The sequence below is a fragment of the Ursus americanus genome, chromosome 15 (genome assembly GCF_024610735.1).
Source record: "Ursus americanus isolate L20-20 chromosome 15, mUrsAme1.1.p, whole genome shotgun sequence".
Taxonomy (NCBI): domain Eukaryota; kingdom Metazoa; phylum Chordata; class Mammalia; order Carnivora; family Ursidae; genus Ursus; species Ursus americanus.
Genome location: NC_142141.1, coordinates 32,257,340 through 32,270,925, shown reverse-complemented (window position 1 = coordinate 32,270,925; position 13,586 = coordinate 32,257,340). Strand labels below are relative to the sequence as shown.

Sequence of the window (13,586 nt, the reverse complement as noted above, 5' to 3'; positions counted from 1 at the left end):
CACGGGACTCGATCCCAGGACACCGGGATCATGACCCAAGCCAAAGGCAGACGCCCAACCGACTGAGCCACCCAGGTGTGCCCTTATTCGTTTTTTTTTAAGCCTTGAAGAAGTATTTTCTGTGTTTTAGAGTGGTGTCTGCCTGTCAATAGCTGCATTGAGGCTCTAACACCGCGCAGCTGTTGAGCTTAGAGAGGTGCTTAGGACATTCTTGGATCAACTGCAGCCTCGCTAGGCAGAGGTCATGCGGGAAAGTGGTGCCCTGATTCACACCACCTGCCCTGTACTACAGGTACAGTCCTCCCGGAAGAAAAAGCACATTGATGTCATAGTTAACCAGTATCCACCTAAATGTGTGGCTTTGATCAAGGACTCTTCTTGTGGGTCTAATAACTTTCAGAAAACTGTTTTTATAAAAAGAATATTCCTGGCAAATCTGGCAATTCTTTTGCACTATAATATTGATTATTGTTTAGATTGGTGTTTGGAGTAGATTTTATGGAATTTCTTCCTAAGTTGTGCCATCTAGTTTTCCCAAAATCTAAAATAAAATGCAACTCTGGTTCCTATTCTCATATTTTCTAATAAGTGATGCTTGCCCTATTTGTTTCCACTAGCCCAGCAGATCAGAGTTCTTGAAGGTAGGGCTTTCTGGATTATCTCTGACTCAGCTTCATGAGACGTTAAAGTCCAAGGAGACTATAGGGATAAAATCTGAGTCAGAGCTGAGGTTTGTAAGAGCACAAATAGGTCAACAAACTAAGGGAAGCCCATGGCAGTGCTCAAAAGCCAAGTAATAGAACTGGGGGAAAGAAGCAGAGAGAAAAGATGGGGGAGTTTGGGATCAAAAAAGTAATCTGGAAGCCATGCCTGGACAGACACCTAACAGGCAATGTTGATGGTGATTGGCTCTTACATACTTAACAGGGCAGCGTGACAAGGACCGGAGACAGGTGTCCGGGACAAGCACGAGGAATACGCCATAGCCGTTCACACGGCCCTTGGGGGTTCTGAATCTCAACAGTGGAGATTCACTGGGCAGTTTGATAAATTAGAGATTCATAATAAATATTTGCTGAAGGAATGTGTAAATTAGTGATGAATTTTTCTCTGAGACATATGAACTAAGTCTGAATTCTGGAATTATGAGATTCCATTGAAATCCCTATGAAATCCCTTATAGACCAAAGAATATTCAAACCTAACGAAGTAAGTCATTTACTCTTATCTTGAACATTTGCCATGATCAGAGCTGCCGTGTTGCCAATGAAGCTCAATGAATGTTGATTTCCTCATATCCTAGACAGAAACACATAGGTCTGTCCGATGAGGTCCTTTTCAAAACTAATCACATCTTAGACTGGCTATTAAAAACCATTTATGCCCATTTTCCTTAAAACTTGGAGAGCTTTCCGTTGTGTGTCTAACCTGCTATCTGGTTGGCAAAGAGGCCAGGTTTATACAGTTGAAACATTTTCTCCAGAACACTCCTCCTATCTCAGTCAAATGGATGTTTCAAGACTACATACATTAATTTCTGGGAGTCTTAATTTGCCACTTTTAATTTTACATATATGTGTACTACCAAATATTCTTCTAGGACTTGTGTTGATGTTTTCTCAAATCTAAAGAGTTTCTGATAGGATCTGAAGGCAAATTTTATGAATTTTCCAATAGAATAACCAATTAAGTATAATAACTTTAAACCAGGTGGGTTTATATAATGTCCTTTAAAAATAACTCAACTTTTCAGAAAAGGGAATGTGGTCTTCATTTGCATCCCAAATGGGTGAAAAATGATATACAGGGTATAAATAAATATAGCCCTTCTCTACACACTGTTTCATAACTATTTTTAATTTAGCAATATATCATGGACATCTTCTCAAACCATACACATCTTCTTTTTTTTTTTTTTTTTTTAAAGATTTTATTTATTTATTTGACAGAGATAGAGACAGCTAGCGAGAGAGGGAACACAAGCAGGGGGAGTGGGAGAGGAAGAAGCAGGCTCATAGCAGAGGAGCCTGATGTGGGGCTCGATCTCAGAACGCCGGGATCACGCCCTGAGCCGAAGGCAAGCGCTTAACCGCTGTGCCACCCAGGCGCCCCTATACACATCTTCTTATGTCAATGTGTATAGAGTTATCTCATTCTTTTTAAAAATTGCACGAAATTTCATTCATAATGTGTAATCTTTTTTTAATGTAAGTTGTTTCCAGTTTTCTAAGTTTAATTGACTGGATTTATACATAGATGATAGATGATAGATAGATAGATAGATAGATAAATAGATGATGGATAGATTTGTGAACGACATGTAATTTCTGCCTCAAGTAAAATTGTTGGTTGAAGAATGCATATTTCAAATCTGACAGTTATTACCAAACTGCACTTCAAAGAGTATCAAATTATAATCCCACCCAAAAGTACATTGTAGTGCTTGTTTCCATCATCAAATTTTGTTTAATTTGAGTTTATTTCAGTCATTTGTAAGCTTACTGACTGATGAGTTTGCTACAGCTACCAGAACAAAGTGCTGTACGTTGGCTGGCTTAAGGGACAGAAATGTATTTCTTCACAGTTCTGGAAACTCGAAGTCCAAGATCCAGGTGTCAGCAGTTGTTGTCATTCCGAAGCCTCTCTCCTTGGTTTGCATGGCCGTTTTCCCTCTGTTCTCACATGGTCTTCCTCTGTATGTGCCTGTGTCCCTAATCTCTTCTTCAAAGGACATCAGTCATGATGAATTAGAGCCCATCTGAATGACATCATTTTACCTTAACTACTTCTTTAAAGGCCCTATTTCCAAATCTAGTCACATTCCGAGGTACTAGAGGTTAAGACTTCAACATCTGAATTTGGGAGAACACAACTCAGCCCATAATACTGACCATTTGTATGCCTTCTTCTGTGAAATGCCAGTTCATGCCAGCTGGTTATTTTACTATTAATTGGTTCACCTTTTTAAATTTATTATGAATATTATTTGTATATTAAGGAAATTATGCTTTCTCTTTGTGTTTTTCTTTGCTGTTTTATGTATCAACTTACATATATACATCTTTTAAATTTTGACTCATTAACAGTATAAGCCTAGGTACAGAAGGGATTTTACTTCTCTTATGCCCTTAAAATACCAAATAGAAGCATGACAGCCCAGTTTTTCTTTGGGTTTTCTTTTTTTTTAATTTTCTTATTATGTTCAATTAGCCAACATATAGTACATCATTAGTTTTTGATGTAGTGTTCAATGATTCCTTAGTTACATACAACACCCATTGCTCATCACATCGCGTGCCCTCCTTAACACCCTTTGGGTTTTCAAACCAGGTTTTGCTCTAAAGGAGTTTCAATGTAATGCTGGTAGCATGAAGCCCTCTTAGCTATAAAGTACAGAAAGCCAGCACTCCTATTTAGCTCTAGCTCCTCCTCTGTTACTGCCTCGTTACTAATCCTCTCATTAGTGCTGGGGCAAGCAGTCGTCAAGATGGTCATCCTAAAACATTCTAAAAACCAATAAAGAAAACAGCAGTTTGTGGAACCAGCTGTCTTTTTAGGCAGATAAATATCATCTATATTTAGTTTGAGAGGCACAAAAGTACTTCCTCTGTACCTTAAGTCCTCCCAGTAAAACTGTCCTTGACTCCAGGAAGCACTGGGATACAGCAAGTGGTTAGTGGAGGCGAAGGCTACTGTCAGCACAGTAACTCAGCACTGTGACGAGGTCACGGGCTTAAGGAAATGAGGCCCAGGAGAGCCCGATAATGAAAGTTAGAGCTTAGAACCATGGAGAATACAAATAGTCACATTGTCATCATCACACGTTATTTATCACGCACTTACTGGGTGATGTTGCTCACCGAAGAGACACATGGTCCCTGGATCTGTGGGAATCCTCATGTGAAGAGGGGAAGAAATTGGGTAGAGAATGTTCCTCCTGGAGGACAGAGAGTGAACAGGAGATACACCACTCCACACTCCTCCCTGGAAACTGGAACTTTATCACCCTCTGTTCCGGTTTTCCAACTTGCATAACAGTATCTATGTTTTTTTACCACCGGAACCTAGAATCACAAACTATCAGAGAAGAGAGACATCACCCTAGGCCAGTTCATCTCCCTCAATGACAAATAAGTGAGCAGAGACCCATTTAAATAAAATGATTTCTCTACATTGGGAAGGAAGGGGAGGAAGGAGGGAGTAGATCAGGTGGGTAAAGGGACATGTTAGCTATTTGAAACACTATTGGCAATTCATCAGTAATTTACAATTAGAGCAAGTGATATACTGGATTTCCCTTTTGAAATGAAACACGGGTTGTGTAAATAGGCATCTGTTTCAGTCCTAAGATCTTCCATGGTTATGTAACTCAAAAATATAAATATTCAAACAAAGCAACCAATAGCAGAATATATACTTTCCCCAATTGAAAAATTAATGGGAAAATGGCATTTTTGAAAAATGACTCCATGATAACTGTTAAAGCAAGTTTTGACCTTTTGGTGAATAGCTTAATCCTGAATACGTATTTGGGCAGGATTATCTAATCATTAATGCACATATTCTCACCTTTAAAGGAAGCATAGAAGTGTGTGTGTGTGTGCATGTGTAAGCACACATTATTACGTGCAGCCGCGACCCTGAGTCTTTTACAAACCGTAGCTCACTTATTCCTCCCAGCAGCCCGGGCCCCGTGCTATGTGGATGAGAGACTGAAGCAGTGAGATGTTGAGGAGCCTCCCCCAGATTTGGATCTAGAAATTAGAGGAGCTGAGATCAAACCCATCAATTCCAGAGCTCAAGGATTCGACTGCTACAATAAACATGAATTTACTTCTCTTTGTGAATGTGTGCGCCTGCATACACACGTGTGTGTGTGTGTGTGTGTGTGTGTGTGTGTGTGTGTACAGTTGACCCTTGAACCACATGGGTTTGAACTTCATGGGTCCACTTCTTCACAGATACATTCACAGTACTGTACTGTGTTGATCAAAAATATTTTCTCAGGGCGCCTGGGTGGCACAGCGGTTAAGCGTCTGCCTTCGGCTCAGGGCGTGATCCCGGCGTTATGGGATCGAGCCCCACATCAGGCTCCTCTGCTATGAGCCTGCTTCTTCCTCTTCCACTCCCCCTGCTTGTGTTCCCTCTCTCGCTGGCTGTCTCTATCTCTATCGAATAAATAAATAAAATCTTTTAAAAAAAATATTTTCTCTTCCTTATGATCTTACATTTTCTTTTCTCTAGCTTACTTTATTGCAGGAATACAGAATATAATACATGTGCCAGATGAAATATGTGTTACTCAGCTAAGTTATCGGTAAGGCTTTTGATCAACAGGAGGCTATTAGTCGTTACAGTTTTGAGGGGAGTCAAAAGTAATACGCAGACTTCAGCGTGCCCAGCGGCTGGCACCCCTACACCCCACATCGTCCGAGGGTCATCTGTGCGTGTTGTATTTTAGGCGAGGTGCACGTATGCTGAGGCTTAGCACTTAGAAATAAATGCATGACGCCCAAAGTTGAATTCCATTTTCTCGGTTGCTGGAGAGGAGTTACTATTACTATTTCCCAAACTACCTTAACTGCTAGGTTTTTCAACTGAAGAAAGAATAAACGTGCGGGAGGAGAAAGAAAGTTCTGCAAAGCCTCCCCTACTGTTTGCCTGGCAGCCAACGCAACACAGCACGCTCTCAGGTTGCTCCTCGGAGCCCCAACTCAGACGGTTTTGGCTGAGCCTGCTGTCCAATCGTGAAAGACGGAGACTTGAAGTCTGCGAACTCCCTGCGGGAACGCATTCTGCAACCTCTCTCCGAGGCTCTATGTACCCGCTGCCAGGGGAGGTCACCACTCAGAGGCGGTGCGCGGCCCGCCGCGTCCGCCGGGCCATGAGCCATGAGCCATGTCTCCCGCCGTGCACCTGAGTCTGGTGGCGCAGGCGGCAGAAAAGCACGTGCTCCAAACCTGCCACGGGTGGTCGTTTGGCACAGCCCCCTCCTCCTCAACTCTACCTTTTCCTCTGTGTCCCCACTACAGTTACCGTGAGATAACAAAGGTAAAGCTAATATTTGAGAAGAGTAAGTCCCAATGGCAAACATCTCTCTGTGCTGCCTTGGTGTCGTGATAGGCTGGGCTCGTCACCTCCCCTCAGAGGTTGAGTGTCTAGAGAACCGGAAAGCTAGGGCTAAGTAATATGCCGGCAATGTTCCAAAGGTGCTGCAATGCGCAAGTATTGCTATGAAACCGACCAGGCCTTCGGTAGGTAATACTCCAGGGTTCCAATTCTTTGACTCTCTGACCCCAAACCATCAGGCCCAGACCCTGGCCTCCAGCTCCTATATCCGTAAGACCCAGGGAAGCTTCTGGCCTTCAGAGCACACCTGGGCCTAGTGTTGACTCCTGCTTCCGTCTTCCAGCTTCAGCCTTGGATTTGCCACAAACTGGGGGTTCTGGCTCTGCTCCCGTTTGACATCTCCTGATGCACTGACCCTGGTCGTATTTGCTGAGTTGGCTTCTGCCTTCTGGACAAGCTTTTCCCTTCTGGCCAGCACTTGCCTATTTCTGTTACTAGTATTTCAGTCTTGGGACTGACAGTGCTCATGACCCTGAGCTTCACTGGCCAATGAAAGGAGCCCAGACCACTGATCCCACCTTATCTCCCCGCACACCGCCTCGGGGCGGCTCCCCGGGGCCAGCCTGAGGGCCTCGCTTGCAGCGGGCGGCCCCCTCTGCACCTTTGTCAACACCATCCCCTGGCCCCGACGGCCTTTCCCCCTGCTCTCCAGTTCAGATCCCAGCTCGGGCTTAGAAGTTCGGGCTGTGCGATCAGATTGCTTCTGCGGGTGTCCAGTTTTTCTACTTATTAACTACATGGCCCAGGGCAAGTTACCTAACACTTAATGCCTAGGTTTTCCCTGTAGAACGAGAGTAACTACTCTCTGTGGAGCCGCGGCTGCCTGCCGGTCCCACACTCCTCCTTCTCCCTCAGCACACACCTCTGAAGTTCTTAGGCAGCTCTGTGCTCAGGCTACACAATAAAAATAAAAAAGCCTCCATTTCTCAGCCAGTCCTGCCACTGGGAGGTCTACACACACAGTTCTAGCCAACGGGGTGGAGTGGAAGTCTGAAGTCTGCTGGGAACCCCTCTGGAAGTTTTTCTTTCCACGGATGGACACTTGTGGTTTTCTTTAGCTTTCTGCCGGGTGCCACCGCAATGCCTGGAGTGGATCAGCCACTTTATACCAAGGGCATAGGAACCACCCCTCAGCCGGCAGAACAGGAAGCTCGAAAGAGCTGGAAGCTTGATGATTTCTCAAGCACCCGCGTCAGCCCCAGACTGCCCGCTCCCGGACTCCTCACATGAGGACAGACAAGCCTCCACGTCCCTCTGCCGCTGTGGTGGGGCTTCTGTTACGTGGCAGCTTCGTACAGCCGCTGTGAGGAGCGAGGGAGAAAATACACCACGCGCCTAGCGCGGTGCCGGATGCAGTACGGCTCTCCGCGCCTGCGTCGTGGCTCTTTCGAACCCCCGCCTGCGTCCGACGGCGCGGCCGGCCTGCTGTGAGGTCTCCTTGCTCAGGGGACCCTCGGGCCTACGCTCGGCACCCCTCATGAGCCTCCCGTCTCTTGTACGGCGGGGATCTCGGCACGCTTGTCCGCGAACTTGTACTCCCCGACCGGCAGGTAGACGGTATGCTGCGGGGGACGCGCGCCGCTCTCAGGCCCCCGCTGCGAGCCCCGGTCTGCGTCCCGGTGCCGCTCGGTGAGCAGCCAGCTGTTCGGTCCGCACCTTGAGCACCGCTGACGCGTTTGAAAGGTAGTCTTCTCACATTTTTGTTGTACTTCATGGCCAGATTCTTTAAAACTAGGGAATTCTCTTGATGAATTATACAGCCAAGAGGTTTTTATGAAATTATCTAGGTAATAAACTTTCTTTTTCTTTAACTTTTGGCTACTATAGGACCGTTACTGTCGCAATGGCAAGTTTTGAAAGGCCCCTGATTCAACATAGATTGTAACGTAGCATTAGCTATAAATACATATTTTCTTACTTATCAAGTGAGACAGTATTCTAACAAGCTACCCTCACCCCAGGAATCGGACTATAAACAGACCTAAGACTAGAGGAGAAAATGCGGCGTCCAGTGAACTCTTCGTACCCTGTCCTCTCCTTCACTTGCTTGGATGGCCTGCATGGCCCTGAGGGTGGCAGGTCCCGCCTGCTTCCCCGTATCTTGCCCAGTGCATCTCTTCTGTCTGGCTGCTTCCGAGTTATATCCTTTCATAATACATGGGCAACCCAGTAATAAAATGTTTCTCTGGGTTCCGTGAACCATTCTAGCAAATTAATCAAACCCAAGGACAGGGGTCGTTGGAACTTCCAACCTACAGCCGGTTGGTGAGACACACAGGTGACAACCTGGACTTGTGATTGGCATCTGAATGGGGGATGGGCATCTTGTGGGACTGAGCTTTTCACCTGCCAGATCTGATGCTGTCTCCATGTAGATAGTGTCGAATTGAGTGACATTGTAGGACACTCAGCTGCTATCAGGGAATTGCTTGGTGGTGCAGGGAAGAGACACACACATTGGAACTGGGTATTATTAAGTGGTATAAAAATAAAAAGTATGGCAAAAATCCCAAGAAATCCCAGGAATGGAATACATGGTGTTTGTAGTGTCTTGGTCACTGTCCTTAAGACGTGTTTTTTAATTAAATCAACAAATAGTTATTGAGTATATAAATGCTGATATTGTTCAAAGCACTGGATATATATTAAAAAGAAAACCTCGAGGAACACCCATTCCTACTCTTATGGCATGTATGGTCTAATGGTAGAACAAATGTCAATGAGTGCTACGTAACAGAGGGTAGAAAACAGGAAAGTAGCTGATTCATAGAGTTGGTGAAGGCTTCCCTGATGCAATAACAATTGAGCTGCAACCCAAATGAGATGTAGGAGTTAATCACATGTGAAGTTGAAGGATGATGGAAGACATGAGCAAAGACCTATGGTGGGAGGGAACATGCAGACGGAAGGAACTGAATGAAGCCTGTGTAGCTGGGCCAGGGGGCAGCGGAGAAACAGGGGCCATGCACAGGGGCCAGACCAGGCCAGACCATGTAGACCGTGTGGGAGTTTGTGAGTAACATGCGGATTCGGATTTTCAAAATCCTCTTAGGGCACAGTGAGGAATGAATTGGAAGGCAGTAAGAGTGGCAGGTGCAGCCTAGATAGTTCGGAAGAGCTTCTCCAAAGGCCAGTCGCTGCCTTTTCAGCCATCAGTCCCCTTCTTGTGGGTGCACAGCTCAAAAAGGAGTTTGGAGGGGCCATTTACAACACTGGGCCAGAATAGTTTGAGGGCCAAACTCAATTTAAAGAGTTGTTCTAAGGTTGTAGCTGGACTCCTATTTACGCTCCTCTCTTTCAAGTGAGACTGGAAACTCATGCCCTGCCATCTTGGTGACCACAGATGCATATTATATGTAGTTTGTTGTCCTGAGAAAAAGGAGTCCATTTTTTCCCCTAAAGTAATGCAATTTAGAGTCACCATGAAAAGTAGAGAAGGGGCTGATAAAGAAGAATCAAGAATCTTCAGAAGGTTCTGTGTGTTGGGAAAGCATGTTTCACTTAAGGCATTTGTGAGTTTGGCATAACAGCCTGGGCGGAAAGAGCTGCATGACTGACTTTCTGGCAGATTTCCAGGGGCTCCCATCTTCCTGGGTTTCCACTGGCAGTGCCTGGCTACAGCCCCCCAGACCTGTGGCCAGGGAAGCATGTACTTCGGTGAAAATAAACACAGTGTTCTTCGGAACTAAAGACTGCACTCAAAATTTATTTGCATTTGCTCTGAGAAAAGTTTGGAGTTTTCTTTTCTTGATCTTAGTCCAAGGGTAAGGTATTCTGGAAAACATATGAGAAAAAATTTATGCCTCGCAGCTGGAGGCCTCTAGGGAGGAAAAACAATGTGTTTCTTTTTCTTTTTTCCTGAAGAAAGCTCCAGGAAGCAGGCTTGCAATCGATCTCGCCAGCATTCCTGAGCCTTTGGGGAAGGCACACTAGTCATTTCATAATTACACAAGAACTACCATTTCGTCCAGTACTGACCCCAGAAAAGCTGGATCTACGTAAGATGCTAAAAATTGCTTATAGCCGCAAAACTGGCCGTAGTCCTCCTTTCCTTCCTTCCTTCATTTGTTCAAATGAAACAGTTAAGCAGCCACACTTTGCAACATGCTGGAGATCACAGCGGTGCAGTGTGTCCAGAGGAAACATCTCATGAGCTCTGAGATCTGGGTCCCCAGGAGTAGAGGCCCTGACCTCAGCCTGAGCCATCAGGCTACACTTGCCTCAGACCCGGTTCTCACAGTATTCGAAGAGATCGGTCTTCCTCGGGCCCAGGCAGTCTTCCCATCCTGCAAACTCCTGCAAAAAAATATGTTGAAGGTCACGACACTGTGGACATACTCAACACTACTGAACTGTACACTTAAAGACTGTTAAGATGGTAAATTTTCTATTATGTGATTGTTTTTACCATAATAATGTGCCTAAGGTCACACAGGTAGTAAATGAGAGAGGTGGCTCCAAAGTCCCTGCTCTCACCCCCGACACTGTACGATAATTCAGTACAGTGTCTTCAAGCTTCCTCTCTCACCTCGTCTTATTTTAAGGCATATTTGGACTTTAGGCATATTTGGACCATAATTGGACTTTCTAGGTGCTTATTTATTTCTGTATTTGTTTATTATCTGCCTCTAGCACTAAAACCAGGGATCATGGCTCTCGTATTTACTTCTGCAGCCTCAGCGTCCAGGCCCGGTGGCTTAAACAATGGGAATCTCTTTTCCCACAGTTCTGGAAGCTAGAAGTCCAAGAACAAGGTATTGGCAGGGTTGGCCACCGGCCTGTGCTACTTGGTGATGGAAGCCCCAGCAAACTCATACTGAAGTCTTTGTAGTTTCACAAACAGAATAAAAAGAATTTACTTAAAACTTTAAAAACCATCCTTTCGTACTAAATATATTTTAATTCATCTATACACGGTTTGGGACAGGTATCCCCCACTTTTCAAAAGTCTACCTTACACCTCTTCGCTTGTACAAGAGACTTGCATTTGTACTTATTTTCGTTAACCAAAAGGAATCCAAAGAGAATTTTGCTTTTATGGAAAAAGGCAAACAGTGACAGCAGCATATTGTTGCTTTGCAGCGAGCCTTCCAGAGGCAACACAGCCCAGGCAGCGGGAATGGTGCCACCGAGTCCTTCCCTGGGAGCTTCGCTGAGCACCTCAGCATCGCGCCATTAGACCTTTGAACTGTGTCTGTGAGCATCTCTGCTTTATCTTAAATTAATTTTATGCATCCATTAGTAGGATGTGTTACAAAGTATGAGAAAAGTCTAGAAGAGGTTATTTGGGGGGGTCTGGGAATGCTCAAAACTGTTTCCATATAAATTAATGGTAATTACTTCTTCGCCTAATGATATTTTGGCTATGGACGGTTTCACAGGAATGTTCTGCTTTCAGATAGTGGGGGAAGCCTCTATTTGGTATAAGTTTCTTACTTAAGGAATAAATTTCTGTTAAAAAAGAAGTGCACTGGAGAGAAATTAGAAAATATACATAAGCAAAATGAAGAAAATAAAAATCACTCGCTATCCTCAACCAACTCACCTTACAATGTAGCACCAATGGTTTATCTTTGCAGATCTATACAGTAATGGTTCACGGTGTTCTAACGGATTATGGACTTTTCCTACATATTATCGATGTCTTTAGTCGTTTGAGCAAGTCAGAACCTCCATGAGCTCTCCTGTAAAATGGGAATAATAAGAATGGCCTCCCCGGGTTTTTGTCAAATATATATATATATATAATAAAGTACCTGGCTAAGTGCCTGGTACACAGTAGGCAAACAAAACATACTCCGTATACTTTTACACAGCCCGTATTTTACCAAAATGGGCTTATTCCGCACTGCTATTTTTGCAATCCAGATTTTCTCATGTTTGGTATAGTTTCGTTACTAGCTGTTTATTAAGTTTCATTTCTGGGTATATAAGTGCCCCACACAGAAGAAATTTTTTTCTGGTCTCCCAGTGTTTTCATTTGAACAGCCTTTCTTCAGGCCTCTTGGTAGAGCATTCCATGCCATTCTAAGACTGCCTTTTAGCAGGCTCCTTGTGTTTGGGAAAACTTCCAAAACACAGCTGGGGTTGAGAACAGGGTCAGCTTTGAGACATCGCCAGGCAGCAAAGAGTTAAACAGAACCGTTCCTGCTGACTCCGTATTCTGCTGCCAGATGCCTTCGTTAACTTGTGGGAAGAGGAAACGACATGGAATTGTGAAATGAAATGCTCTGGAGCCCGCGAAATGGTGGTAGCTGAGCGGACGTTTGCTCCTCTGGGGCTTTTAGCAGCGGTTCTAAGGGTCAGCTATGCCCCAAGCCCGCATGCCTGAACCAGAGCTAGGCTGCCACAGGATGGAGGAGGCCTAGAGGACGAGACTCCTGTAGGGGTGCCAAGGGTACCAGGAAGTTCCCCCTCAGGGCCCCTATCCCAGCACTACCGCCAAAAAGCAACCTTCTTCACCCGAAGTTCTGTCCACTGAACTTTCTTTAAATGCAAAAACACATGAGACTATTTAAACCTGAAGTTCTTAGGGTACATGAGTTGCAAGTTCCCTCCTACAGCAGGCCCTGACGGGGGAAGGGCAACAACTAGAGAGAACATGTGCTGTGTGAGGGGAAGAAACACATCAATTCCAAAGGCGAGGCTGGAAGTGAAGTCCTGTTTACCTCCAACTGTGAAAGGACCAGTCTAAGCTGTGCAGGGCCATAGGGTGGCATGACTGGTACTCAAGGTCTCTTACAAATACCCTGCAGCTATCATGAGGAAAAGTTTACCTTCGTGCTGGGCTTCAGGATCTCTCCCAAGGACATGCAGACCAAGATGGCTTCCATACGGACAACTGCTGCTTTTATCCAAGTGGCACTTTGTGTTGTGAGCTTGGGCTCTGTAGAAAACACAAGACAGGGAGCGCCGCGAGTGCCCGCTTCTCAGCAGTAGTTTTCTGCCAGTAACTCCATCCCATCAAGTCAATTCACAGATATTTGCCAGGTGTCCACTGTGAACAGAACACTGCATCAGGGTGATCTGCCCAATGAGGGCAGCGTCCTGCATTTCAGAGCTCTCTCCCACAGCAGCTACCAGCCGGCTTAGGAACTGGAGGCTGTGAGGAAGTCAGCAGCAGGAAACCTGGCCGAGGAGCCCTCACCTTTGCCCCCATACCCAAAGGTCAACTGCTGTGACCCCCTGCACTGAAAGGGAAGGATCATGAGCTGGCCCGGTAGGGATTTTCTGCCAGTCAGCTTTTTTAAAGACAAAGAAAGAATCTAAGGATAAACAATTTAACACTGATCTTTAAATAACCCTAAGAAACAGATGTGACTGTTTATTTCATAAGAGAGAGATTTCATGGAACAGTACGTTCGAGAATGTGGGCCAATGACAAAATATTGCTGCGGCCGGTCAAATACATTTTAATGCATTTTTTTTTCCTGCTTGTTTTTCTACCACAGTTTGGA

The 13,586-nt window shown here is 45.0% G+C and overlaps 1 long non-coding RNA gene across 1 annotated transcript; it reads right to left on the bottom strand.

Annotated features, from left to right (window-relative positions):
* Nucleotides 1-9,815: 9,815 nt before the first annotated feature.
* LOC123785525 (uncharacterized) lies at nucleotides 9,816-13,284 on the bottom strand. The gene is made up of 3 exons (XR_006777658.2): nucleotides 12,906-13,284; nucleotides 11,675-11,813; nucleotides 9,816-10,425 (listed from the first exon to the last, which is right to left on the bottom strand). It is a non-coding gene; the product is annotated as an uncharacterized LOC123785525 (long non-coding RNA).
* Between the last annotated feature and the right edge of the window lie 302 nt (nucleotides 13,285-13,586).